General features: G+C 37.1%; 1 pseudogene; it reads right to left on the bottom strand.

The window, feature by feature from the left end:
• Positions 1-3,627: 3,627 nt before the first annotated feature.
• On the bottom strand, positions 3,628-3,747 carry LOC129904753 (5S ribosomal RNA; annotated as a pseudogene).
• Positions 3,748-13,699: the final 9,952 nt, after the last annotated feature.

The following is a 13,699-nucleotide window of genomic DNA, read 5'->3' as shown; positions in this document are numbered from 1 at the left end:
TTTTACTATATGATAATGGCACCGAGTCCCATAAAAGGGCCGGGTGTTGTATGTTATGTACAGTACTCTTTCACGGAGTCCCTCACTAAAGGGCCAGATACTTACGTAGGCATGCATATGAAAATATAGGGATACACTTGTGACCCCGAGCCCCATAGTGGATTAGATGTACTATGATGACATATATGATAAGATTATGCCGTGTACAATGATATGATATGGTATACGATGAACTGATGAAATAATATACATGATGAGAGGGGATGATGATACGGTAATATGGTAATATGATGAAATAGTTAAGATACCAAGTTGCTTAGCGAGCCGGGCATAGCGTATGATGATACATATGACTACATGACCTAAGGTTCAGGTACATTAATTTGTTAATTGTTACACTTGTCCCCTGCATCCTTGTTTAAGTTATGGTCTTATCTATGATGTGTTATGTTTTATATACTCAGTACATATATCATACTGAACTCCCTTTCATCGAGAGAGAGGGCTGCATTTCATTCCCATAGGTACAGGTACTTACTTTGGAGATCCGCTAGCTTAGGACTCCCACTCAGTTATGTTAGAAGTGCTCCACTATTCCAGAGCCTATCTTTTGGTGCTGATCGTATAATGTATATAGTTGTTTATTCAGGGGTACGGCGGGGGCCCGTCCCGCCATATGTCATTGTTAATATTCTTAGAGGTCTGTAGACATATGTAGGTGGGTTGTTTACGAGTTTGATTCAGTTGTGCCTATATGGCATGTTATAAATGTTATTATGTTAAGGCAACCTTGTCAGCCCTTGCATGACATGGTGCAAATAAAAGAGGCTATATACAAACAAATTTGCTATCACCCTCTAGATTCTTGTATATAGTTCTTATAGTTGATATTTATGTATACGGGAGTCCAGGTCGGATACCAGTCATGGCCTACGGAGTTGGATCATGACAAAAGTAGTATTAGAGCAGTCCTTCCTCGGAATGTCTACTGCCCATGTCTAGTAGAGTTTTGTCTATTGGTGTGTTGCACGCCACATCTATAACCAGAAGGCTATAGGGAATTTAGGATGTCACCTTTCTTTCATATCTAAGATCGTGCGATAGAGCATAGCTATAGGACATGAAATTCCTTTTTCTAACCTTTGCTTTCAGTTGAAGAATGACATCGACAGAAGAAAATAATGGATGATATTGGAAGCTACCCAATATACAGGTAAGTAATGGTGTGAAGGAGGCATATTGGATAAGGTAAGAAGATTGAAATATAATTGAAATGTAAAGTCAAAGACTGAAAGGAAAAGTAGATAGGAAAGTGTAACGGGTGCAGTTTGAGTTTGACATACGAGGTAAGTCCATTAATTTATACTATTGTTGATATTGGGCTCTCTGTGTGGCGATGATATGAATATATATATGTTGGCCCTGTGAGACATTGTTGGTATTTCGTGAGTGTAGGTTTGGGATAGTAAGGAATATAGAGGAAACTCTGCCCAATTTTTTTGAAATAAAAAGATAATGAGATATAAGGTTGTAGTATATATTGAGAGATTGTATCCACGGTAATGATAAGATCCGACTAAACTAGGAGTACAACAGACTTTGGGAAATAAGTAAATTGCGGTATGGGTGGTAATTAGAAGGTCGTACTGATATGGTGAGAAGAATAGTGATGGATATGAACGTCTTAAGACTCGCTGCGAGGTATTAAGGATGACAATGATGAGGAAGGAAGGATGGATGTGTTTGCCTAATGCTAACTTTAAGCCATAAAGTTTTTAAAGTCAGTCAAAAATAAAAAGTTACGATTCCTAACCTTTTTTTTCTAAATGCTTAAAGTCATTTTCTTTGACAATAGAAATTACTTTTATATCCCTTATATTTTAACTAAATTCCCACACTACCCTTTTTATTCTTTTAACCCTAAAATTCACATCATTTTCCTCATTTAAGCACTTTTATCCAAACACTCAACTACTTATTTATAAAAATAACTTTCAGCACTTCAAAGTTCTAAAAGCACTTCATACATAAAAGTTACTTTTTTAAGCCCATCCAAATGGGCTCTAAGTACACTTACTCCACCAGGTGGAATTAGTCCAGAGTAAGGATCATGAATAAAGGTTAATAAATATTACCCTCCGGGATTGACCATGAGCAGAATATAGTGTGAATATAATGAGGATCATCATGGAAGTACGTAGGGCCTAGTAACGAAGTAACTAAACAATGTGATTATGAGTAAGATTAGGAGTCAGCATCGAGTACACAATAAGGATGAAAGCGCATGAAGCAGAAAGGTGTACTATGTATATGTACCTCCATTGTGGAAAATAGTAAGACTCCTCAAGGCTGAGGGAGGTATCTCTGCAAGACCATTGATGCATTGCAAGTCCATTAAGAGGAACAAGTGGTATTCACTAGGATGAAGATAGTGTTATAGAAAACCTAGAAACACATGTCATCAAAGTATAAGTGCCCCCAAATAAAGAATCGGACACTATTAAGCACTAGTGACGTACTAATTAGGATAAAGGAAATGCAGCTTCGACTAAGCTACTACATTAGTTATATGACTCGAGTACCAGTACTTGGACTAGATTGTGTACTATTTATTAAGAATTCTAAGCACCCCATGGTTGTATTAAGGTTTCTTACAGGGGCAACCTAAAGTATAGATGAGTTAACAGAAGGTGTAGATATGGTGCAGTATGTCAAATATATTGGAACAGAATCATATGCGTATGAACAGTTGAAAATAAATAGAGGATGACATGAGTACGCCCTAAAGGGGGCAAATGGACGAGAGAAATACACGCATGAGATGAAATCAACTGACACTATCACATGTTGACAGGAATGCTTAAATTTCAAGCGAGATCACATACTAGCACAAGTTAGTAGGATCTCGAGGCCAATAATAAACAGATAGGAGCCGCGGTATCTGAGACCGTGTGAAGAATCATTAGTAAAACCCTAAGGGATGGGTGCCTACCACAATGGGTGAATACAATAAGAGAGTAGGACTGAGCAAACTAAGAACTGTGTAAAGGGTAGTAGGGTCGTGTTTAGGTAAAGATTAAGATATGGCAACAACGTCATTGGCCACTGATATGGTGACATACAAGTAGCAAGGAGAAATAATAGAAAATCTCTTACGGTAGGAAATGAGGAGACCAAGGAGTATGTAAAGGAATAAAATAAAGGAGTAGGACAAAATAGCGTTTGCGCAAGCAAGTTCTAGTGAGAAGTCGATATGTAAAGCAAGATGGGACGGGAAATGAAAAGATTATGTCTATCTTATACAAGTTGTATTAGAATGGTTATGCAACCTATGGATATGTATATGTTGAGTATAGGGTCAAGTGAGAAGTACACGAGTAAAGGAGCTAGGATATTTTTGATACGTTGTAGAGAGATATCAAGATGGGTTAGACCAAACTACCGAGATGGGGTGAGTACTAAGGGAAAAATAGGACCTAGACATGGTTGAACCAATCATCTATCCCATTGTCCAGTGTAATACAGGGTCGGAGAGGGCAAGGCGAAGCATGAAGACTAGCGAGAACACGCTAAGGTAAATCTTGGGCTAGGTTGAGTGCCTTCGCACATTATTGCAAGGATGGCAATGGAACGTGACACGAGGACTTCCTAGAGGGGTCACCCATCCTAGTACTACTATCGCCCAAGCATGTTTAACTTTGAAATTCCGGTGGGATCCGGTGCGTTAGTGCTGCTATGATCGCACGAGATAGAAGAATCCGAACTAGCAGCGAAGCAACAACACGAGCTTATGTACCTAGATTATTATAAGTTACGTTAAGGGAATTATAACAGGGCTTAAGCAAAGCAAGCAGGATTAGATGATTACTAATAGATGGCGTACTTGTATGCCACAGTTCTTCAACATAATACTAGTTATTGATAGGCAAACCACGGAACGTCTAATTGTATGAGGGGACTTCAGCACAACTTGGTAGACGACTCTAATGGGCAAAAAGCAAAACCCAAAAAGGTGAGAGTACAAGTTTATGTCATATAAAGAAGGCAATAAGTAATATACGAGGTCAAATATTCCACAACACGACCTTGGCTACAAGACTCACTTTGCACTCCCAGGATAAATAATTCCATATGGAATGTTATCCATAGATTAATAAGATCAGCCTATGTTCCTCCAATCAAAGACTACCTGCTCAGCCAAGATGGTGTGAAATTATAGGTCTAGAGGGTGGTAGGACCTTACGGAGTTCCCATAGCTATTTTCATAGATAAAGGAGCCCAAGTTACAATTAACTACCAAAGATCAGTTGACGAAGAGATTAGGAAGACAGATATGTCTCTGTATACCATTTTACCCTCAGACTGATGGATAGACTAAGATTACTAGCGAAACGTTAGACGATATGTTGTGGGCCTATACGGTTGAATCCAAAGGTAGCTTGGACAACTTCCTACCACCTGTCAAAAGCACTTACGATATTAACTATCATTCTAGTATCTAGATGGCCTCGTACGAGACTTGGTATGGCGGACAGTGTAGGTCGCCAATTGATTGGTTTGATGGTAGTAAAACATGACTAATATGCCCAGATGTGGTTTAATAAGCGGTATAGAAGGTGAAGCTAATTCGGGAGAGATTATTAGTAGCTCTGATTCGATAGAAGTCATATGCGGATAATCGACGTCGATCTTTAGAGTTTTAAGTTATAATTAAGCACTCTGAAAAGTGTCATCCACAGAGACAGTGATGAGCTAGCATGAAAGAGGACCTTAGTCTGAGATGCATTGGCTCTTATTAGACCCTCTTCCGAATAGGGTCTAGAAGTAGTACATTCAGTCTTCCACCTATCGATGCTTCACAAGTGTGTTGGTGATCTATCCCGAGTATATTCCATAGAGGATATCCAGGTCATAGAGGAGTTATCCTACGAGAAGCAACTGGTCGCCATCCTGGATCGGCGGAGTAGGGGGTGGCGAATTAAGGACGTAGCTTTCGTCAAGGTGTTATGGCAAAATGATAGTTGCGAAGAAATGACCTGGAAAGCTGAAAGGGAAATGAAGCACAAGTATCCATACCTATTCTCTACGTCTAAAGGTAATCCTAACCTTTGGAACTCTCATATTGATTGCTCGGTGAAAGTATGTGTTATTGCGATGGAACAGAGAAACTCTCTATATTATCGGTATAAGATCTTGAGGAGGGTTATGGTTCACATTTGAGGATGAATGTTCTAAAGGGGGGAAGTATGTTACACCCTGTACTTTTGTACCTTGGAAGGTTCTTAATCTTCTTAAGTATCTTGAAAGGTTATTAAGTTTTTGGAAGGATTCTTAAGTTTTTTTAAAGCTTCTCAATCTTCTTTGAAGTTACCATGGGATCCAGATAGTCCATAACGCTATCAAACAACTCTAAGGAAGGGAGAATATGACACCTCATGATAGGAAAGATTGGAAATAGCATTGTAAGAATCCGGAATAAGTTGGAGACCAAATAATGAGTCGTAGGACTCGAATTACTTACATAAGATAGCAACTTGGAAATATTACATACTTATGCTACTTGAGTACATACCAAGCTTACGTAGCAAGGATTACATAGGTTCATAAAGTAAGACGAGATTACGAACCCACGTGGAGGAAAAAAGAGTGACATGTGGAAGTATGAGAGTGCCATGTGGAAGCAAGGGTGAGTTCCACGTGGAAGCATCTGGAGCAAGGGGTGGACCCCCACCTTACATATGGCATCCTATGGTAGGAGGAAGAGATATGTTGTCCCAATGCGGGCTTGACACGTGTCACCACTTAGGGCTTGACATGTGTCACCACTTAGGAGTTGACATGTGTCACCCCCTAAAGTAGCCTATATATATATGTTATGAATCATTCTTATCTACAATAAATTCATTTATCTTTTTAAATCAAGAGACTTCTAGAGAAAGAATGAAGAGAACAAAAATCTAGAACTAGAGAGAAAGTAGGTTCGGTCAAGGAGAAAGAAAGGTAAGCCTCTAATTTCGTTCCATGAATTAATTATATAGGGTATACCACAATGTTATGAAAATTTTATTAATGTAAATTTATGGTTAGGAGAAGAACCAAAACGTTAGCAAGAAGCCACAAACCTTTAGTCGCGCTAAAGGAACTTTCGAGGCAAGTTTTGGCGAGTTTGGCGAGTTTCAGGCAAGGTAAGGTTTTCCCTTTCAAATTGGAGTTTATGATGATGTTATAAGGTATATTACATATCTTAAATAATAATGGAAGTGGAAAAATAGCATAAGGAGGCTTGACTTTATAAAAAAACTAAATTGAAGTCGTCATAGCTAAATCAAAGTCGCATAGGGTATTGTGATTGTGGGCCGCGGTTGTAGCTGGTATGGTTGTGTGTTGCAGGGCTCTAAATGGTTCTAAAAGGGTTTGTTTGCTTCTTGTTTCAGCTACACTATCCCCATTTAGTATGGTTAAAGGTTTTACGAAATAAAAGTTAAAAACTCTATTTTGGTATCGTAGTTTTGAGCTAGTTGTTTGGAGTTGTATTGTGTAATGTTGAAGTGATTTATTTATATATATAATGCTGATTTTTGTTGTTGGTATTTTTGTTGACATTTTGGCTGAGTGAAATCACGGAGATGTTGAAGTTATAGGGGAGATGCTGCCCGATTTTCGGTAACTTTGGAACTAGTATCAAACTAGTCGAGGGTATGGGTAATTGGTTGTAGAGTTGGAAATTGGAAAGAGAAAGGTCATTAATCTCAGTATTACTCTTATTTTATTAGGTCAAGGAGGTAACGAGTCAAGCTGGATTACAATTAATCCACAAAAGGTATCTGAAGCTTACCCTTTATTTCTTTTGGCATGTCTTAGCCTTAATTTTTATATATACAAAACTTGGGAGTCATTCCATTCATAAAGATCTGAGTATGACTCAAGACCCTTGTTTACTTCTGGATGTTAGAACTCCTGCACTAAGTGGACTCATCGCCTTTCAAGTCTTCTGTAGGATGAAGAGTAGTACATATAAGGCCTATCTCCTACTTTTGTTGAAATCGCTTAAGGTAAGTGAAATGATGTTTGATATAAGTTTAGAGATAATTCCATTTATAGGTTCCAGATATAATTTGTGACTCGTAGTCACCTCTTAATAGTAAGGGTCCTAAAGTAGTTAGATTACTACTCCCGAGCCACCTATATGTTGAATAGTAAGTGGAAATATAAGCTCCTGTTCTGAAAGGCTCTGAGAGGATAAATGTATCTGATTGCATAAGTTGTATCTCTGATTGCATAAGCTATGTTTCTGATTGCATAAATTGTGTCTTTAATTGCATAAATTGTGTGGCAATATCTTGGTACATGTATGTGTTCCCGAGGCCCTAATTGATAAAATTTGTAATAACATCTAAAGGGTACCTCAGAGAATTACTTCCCTGGTCTTCAAGTGATGGTTCACTTGATTGTTTTATTGAGTCTCAGGAGTTGACCTAGTTGCATATTGTTTTTCACTACTCTACTCATACATACGGTAACCCTTCTTTCACCGAGTCCCATGATGGGCTGGGAACGTTATTGTGCACAACTTTATTACTCCTTCACCGAGTCCCAGGCCAGCTATGTATATGTATGTATGAAGTATACGATGATCAAATGTCGTAAACGATAAAGTTAAAGCATACGATGACGCCGTATGTGATAAAGTTATTCCCTGAGTCCCGAGCTGGATATATATATATATAATGGTATGATTAAAATATGGATCAAGCCATATATTCCTCAGCATTTTTTTAAATTTTGGATCAGGCCGAATGTTTCTCAGTATATTTTACTATGTGATAATGGCACCGAGTCCTATAAAGGGGCCGAGTGTGGTACGTTATGTACACTACTCTTTCACCGAGTCCCTCACTAAATAGTTGGATACTTACGTAGGCATGCATGTGAAAATATAGGGATACACTTGTGACCTCAAGCCCCATAGTGAACCGGATGTACTATGATGACATATACGATAAGATTATGATGTATACGATGATATGATGCTATATACGATTACCTGATGAAACAATATACATGATGAGAGGGGATAATAATACAGTGATTTGGTAATATGATGATATAGTTTAGATACCGAGTTCCTTAGCTAGCCGGGCACAGCGTATGATAATGCATATGACTACGTGTCCTAAGGTGCAGGTATATTAATTTGTTAATTATTATACTTGTCCCCTGCATCCTTGTTTCAGTTATTGTCTCAGCTATGATGTGTTATGTTTTACATACTAAGTACATATATCATACTGACCTCCCTTTCATCGAGAAGGGGGGCTGCATTTCATGCCCATAGGTACAGGTACTTACTTTGGAGATCCGCCAGGTTAGGACTCCCACTCAGCTATGTCGGAAGTGCTCCACTATTCCAGAGCCTATCTTTTGGTGCTGATCCTATAATGTATATAGTTGTTTATTCAGAGGTACGATAAGGGCCCTGTCCCGCCATATGTCATTGTTAATATTCTTAGAGGTCTGTAGAGATATGTAGGTGGGTTGTTTACGAGTTTGATTCAGTTGTGCCTATATGATATATTATAGATGTTATTATGTTAGGGCAACCTAGTCAGACCTTGCATGATATGGTGCACATAAAATAGACTATATGCAGATGAGTTTGCTATTACCCTCTAGATTCTTGTGTATAGTTCTTATAGTTGAGATTTATATATACGGGGGTCCAGGTCGGACCCCAGTCATGGCCTATGGAGTTGGGTCGTGACATCTAAAATGTCCCTAAATAAAAGAAATTAAATTCAGTTAGGAACCCTTCCTAGGTCCGCGATGCAGACTTGTCGCGATCTACTCAGCCAGAACTGCTTCCCAGGTCCGCGATGCGGTTTTGTCGTGGATCACACTATTTTGTGGTTACTTCGTAAATATTTCTTCTATTCTACCGGTCCTAAATATCAACCGAGACTATTTTCCCGTAGGTTTTGACCCCCTGATCGATATTCCGAACTCGGATTTTCCAAAAAGATTAAGAATAATGTGTTACATGAGAGGCCTATTTCTAAGGAATCCTTAAGGTATTTTGTGGGCATTTTTGAGGGGTGTTACAACTATCTATTGAGGGTGAATATCATATTTCAGTTGAGTTGTGACAAATTTTAGCCTTGTATTACACGTTTAGTTGAATATTACCTCCATGACATATGTGTTGTGATGCATTCATCCCCATTCATCATATCATTGATATTAGGAAGTTGAGAACTGCAGAAGTTCTTTTTGAGAAAGAAAAATATGGCAACTTTTTATATCATCGACCATGAGCTAAGTGAAAAGTTAATGAAATGTTGAGATTTTGATTGGTATATGGACTGTGAGACCCCATGTTTCCTTGTCTAGAATCTTTAGCTCGAGAAGTGTATATGACAGGTTGTGTGGCTGCCTTGATTCCAACGTACCACCATATTATTGCATCATCATATTACATTATGTTGCATTGCTATTTGTACTACTTGACTTATCTAATTAATTTTTATAATGAGTTGTCCTAATGTGTTTTTTTTAATTTCGCTATTCTATATAAATTGGCGGCACCTATGCCAAAATTGTACTTTTCTGTATGCAGGTGGAAGCCTTCCTTAGTTTATTTCATAGACTTAATTAATTCATTTTACACAGTCGGTCAAACCTACTGAGTGTATGTGGATTGTACTCATCCCTACTTTTATGTCCCTTTTTGATGCAAATCTAAGTTAGGGTACCTCGCGTGATAGATAATCTTTCGAGTTGATTTCACATATTTAGATTAGTGGTGAGATCTTGGGATTTGGATCGCCACTAGTTATCTCTTTTATTTTTTAGTCTTTAGCATTATTCAGATACTTGTGATGTATTTCATAGTCGAACCTTGCATTAGATTCTCTTTATACTTATGACACCAGGTTTTGGGATATATTCATTGAAGAGAGTTCATGTGGCATTTGGATAAGGTTAGAAAATTTATACATGTCTAAAATTGTGACAAATAAATTGTACGTAAAGAAGCAGTTGTAAGCCCTAAAATGGATGAAGGTACGAATTGTTTTCACATATAAATATGCTTAATGGACTAATCATGCAGCTAGAAAACCTCATAATAAAGATCGAGGAGGAAGATAAAGTAATAATGCTCCCAAACTCGTTATCATCTTACTACGATAATTTGGTAACAACCATCTTACATGGTAAAGACGATATTGAGCTAAAGGATGTTACATAATCTCTTCTACTCAATGAGAAGATGAAAAAAATCCTAAAAATGATGGACATACTCTCATCACAGAAAGTAGAGGCAAGAGTTATCAAAAGAGTTCGAACAATTATGGTAGATCAGGATCTGATAGAAAGTCCAAGGTCCAATAAAAATCAAAAGTAAGAAATTACTACAATTTCGATCAACCAGATTACTTCAAAAGAGATTATTCAAATCTAAAAAGGGGAAATGTGAAAGTAGTGTCTAAAACAACAATGACAACATAATTGCCACAGTGTAAAATAATGACAATATGTTTCTGTTCATATACAAGGATGATGAATGCATGCACTTGGAAGGTGCAGAGTTAGAATGGATGGTTGACGCAACAACATCTTACCATTTACGCTGATAAGATATATATTTTATAAATATGTAGCAAGTGATTTTGGCATCGTGAAAATAGGTAACACAAGTTACTCAAAGATTGCGGGGATCGGAGATATTTTTATTAAGACTAATGTTGGATACACATTGGTACTGAAGGATGTGCACCATGTACCTGATTTATGAATGAACTTAATCTCAAAAATTGTTTTGGACTGATATGGATATGAGAACTATTTGGAAATAAAAAATGGAGACATTTCAAGGGGAAATTAGTAATTGCAAAGGGAGTTTCTCGAGGCACGTTGTACAGGACAAATACAGAAATATGCCGAGGTAAATTAAATATGGCTCACAAAGAATTTTTTGTATATTTGTGGAATAAAAGAATGGGTCATATGAGCTAGAACGAATTGCAAATTCTTGCCAAGAAATCACTTATTTATTTTCTCAAATGTATGACGATAAAACCTTGTGACTATTATTTATTTGGTAAGCAACATAGAGTCTCATTTCAGACATCGTCTGAAAGAAAGTTGAATATACTTTAATTATTATGCTCTAATGTTTTTGGTCCAATGCAGATAGAATTCATAAGTGGTAACAAACATTTTGTTACTTTTATTGATGTTGCTTCACAAAAATTGTGGTTTTATATCTTGAAAACCAAATATCATGTGTTTCAAGTATTCTAGAAGTTTCATGCTCTGGTAGAAAGGGAGACGGGTCAAAAGCTAAAGTGTTTCCAAACTATTAATGGAGGTGATTATACTTCTAGGAAATAGAAGAGTATTATACATGCCATGAGATCAGACATGAAAAGGCAGTTCTTGGAACCTCACAATAAAATGATGTAGATGAAAGGATGAATTGCACTATTGTTGAGAAGGTCAGAAGCATGCTTAGAATGATTAAATTGCCTAAGTCATTCTGGAATGAAGTAGATCAGACGGCCCATTGTCTTATCAATCATAGTACATCGGTTCCATTGGAATTTGACATCCCAGAGAGAGTTTCGACCAATAAAGAAGTGTCCTACTTTCATCTAAAGTTATTCAGTTGCAAAGCTTTTGCACATGTACCGAAGGATCAGAAAACCAAGCTAGATGATAAATTAATATCATGCATATTAATAGGATATGGAGATGAATATTTTGATATAGACTATAGGATCCAGTAAATAATAAGGTCATCAAAAGCATAGATGTAATCTTCCAAGAAAGTGAAGTTAGAATTATTGATGATCTATCCAAGAAGGCCAGAAAATGAATGGTATAGTCCCTAATATTCTTACCATTCATTCTACTTCTTACCATTTCATAAATGCAGAAAGTATAACCGATGAGGTTACGGAGTAAGGAAAGCAACCAAATGAGGTTATTGACCAGGGAGAGCAACTTGTTGATTATATCGGGAAAGCTTAGTACCCTTCTCAAGAAGAAGAAAAAGAAAAATCCAAAACTCTAGGAAGATCATAAATGTGAAGGGTAGCATCATCAAAGTACTCTTCTTTAGAGTATTTCCTCATCAATGATGAAAGGGATCCAAATAGTCTTAAAGAGATGTTGTCTTATTCAGAAAAAAGTTAGTGGATGAAAGATATGCAAGAATGGATGGAATATCTATATAAAAATGGTACATACAAGTTGGATCAACTTTTAAAAGGTAAAAAATCACTTAAGTGGAAGTGACTCTTTAAAGTCAAGAACAAAGGAAATGAAAAGTTGTTCAGATACAAAGATCGATGGGTGGTAAAAGGTTTTGATTTTGATAAAAATATTTCACCTATTGTCAAAATGACTTCTATTCAAACTATTTTTAGCCCAATAGCTTGCCTAGATCTTGAAGTGGAGCAGTTGGACATGAAAACTACATTCTTTCATGGAGATTTGGAAGAGGAAAATTATATGGAGTAGCCAGAAGGATTTGAAGTATTTGAACAGAAACACATGGTGTGCAAATTGAATAGGAGTCTTTATGGATTGAAGCAAGCTCCTGACAGTGGTACAAAAAGCTTGACTCTTTCATGAAAATTCAAACTTACATAAAGACCTATTTTGATCCATGGGTATACTTCAACAGATTTTCTAACAACTTTATTGTTTTGTTTTTGTATGTGGATGACATGTTAATTGTTTGATAGGAAAAGGAGCTGATTCCCAAGTTAAAAGGAAGTTTTTCCAAGTTATTTGACATGAAATACTTGGGACTAGCACAACAAATTCTGGGGATGAAGATTGGTCAAGAACGAATAAGTAGAAAGTTGTGGCTATCTTAGGAAAAGTACATTGAATGTGTACTAGATCGATTCTATATGAAGAGTGCAAAATTTTTTAGCACACTTCTTTCCCTTGATCTGAAGATGAGTAAGAATATGTGTACTACAATAGAAAAGGAGAAAGAAAGTATGGCCAAATTTTCCTACTCTTCAGTAGGAGGGAGTTCGATATATGCATTGATATGTACTAGACCTGATATTGGTCAAGATGTTGGCATTATTAGAAGATTCCTTCTTATCATCTATGATAAAATTGGCCCAAAAGAAAGTCAAATTCATATGGACGAATGAGTGTGAGAAGAGTTTCCAGACCTTGAAAGATCGACTTAACTCCGCTCCTATTTTGACTTTACTAGAAGGATTAGAAAGGTTTGTAGTTTATTGTGATGCTTCAAAGATTGGTTTAGGTTGTGTCTTAATATAAAACAGCAAGGTCATAGTCTATGCTTCTAGACAATTATAGGTGCATGAGCATAACTACATTACCCATGACCTTGAATTGGTGGCTGTTGTTTTTGCTCTAAAGATTTGGAGGCATTACCTCTATGGGGTGCATGTGGATGTGTATAGCGATCATAAAAGTCTTCAATATGTGTTCACCTAAAAGGACATTAATCTAAGTCAAAGAAGGTGGCTATAACTCCTTAAGGACTATGACATATGTGTGCACTATCATCCGAATAAAGCCAATGTGGTTGCCGATGCAGTTAGTAGAGCGTCTATGGGGAGTGTGGCCCATGTGGATAAAGAAAAGAGGGAGTTCATGAAATATGTTCACCGGTTGGCTAAATCAGGGGTGAAGTTATGTGGTACTG

Source organism: Solanum dulcamara, chromosome 9 (genome assembly GCF_947179165.1).
Source record: "Solanum dulcamara chromosome 9, daSolDulc1.2, whole genome shotgun sequence".
NCBI lineage: Eukaryota > Viridiplantae > Streptophyta > Magnoliopsida > Solanales > Solanaceae > Solanum > Solanum dulcamara.
This window is presented reverse-complemented; position numbering and strand designations above follow the sequence as displayed.